Source organism: Cyprinus carpio, unplaced genomic scaffold (assembly GCF_018340385.1).
Source record: "Cyprinus carpio isolate SPL01 unplaced genomic scaffold, ASM1834038v1 S000005101, whole genome shotgun sequence".
Classification (NCBI taxonomy): Eukaryota; Metazoa; Chordata; class Actinopteri; order Cypriniformes; family Cyprinidae; genus Cyprinus; species Cyprinus carpio.
This window is the reverse complement of record NW_024877786.1, coordinates 744-1,359: the sequence shown is the minus strand read 5'-3', so window position 1 is coordinate 1,359 and position 616 is coordinate 744. Positions and strand designations below refer to the sequence as shown.

Below are 616 nucleotides of genomic sequence, written 5' to 3'. Positions count from 1 at the left end.
TTCCCAGGCGGTCTCCATCCAAGTACTCAACCAGGCCCGACCCCTGCTTAGCTTCTCCGAGATCAGACGAGATCGGGCGCAGGGTGGTATGGCCGTAAGCGAGGGCTGCTGCAAAGTGTGGGCTATTTAAAGATCAGCCACCCCAATCTGCAGTATATTAGATCAATTTTTGACGAAAAAACTAAAGCTTACAGCACCTGGTATTCCCAGGCGGTCTCCCATCCAAGTACTAACCAGGCCCCGACCCTGCTTAGCTTCCGAGATCAGACGATCGGGCGCGTCTCAGGGTGGTATATGGTTACATTAGAGCTCTCAAGGCTGCTGCAAAAAGTGTGGAAGGAAACATTAACAAAATTCTGTCATCTTAATCCTCTTCTCCTAGCAGGTATGTAAAAATGCTTTTGTTTAAAAAATGCATATATAATGTCGTTTAATAAAAATGTTATAAAAATCCCCTCATCTTAAGAGCTTCTCTCTAATTTAAAAATAATTGTATAAATGAGTTTCCACATAATTTTCTACCAAATCTGTTTAAAAAGCACCCATAAGTTTAGAATACCAATCTCTGTTTCTGGCTACATTTCTTCTTTTTCCATATTGCTTTTTTCGGGCCAAG

At 42.0% G+C, this 616-nt stretch overlaps 1 pseudogene; it reads right to left on the bottom strand.

Moving 5' to 3' along the window:
- Positions 1-185: 185 nt before the first annotated feature.
- Positions 186-306, bottom strand: LOC122143469 (annotated as a pseudogene).
- Positions 307-616: the final 310 nt, after the last annotated feature.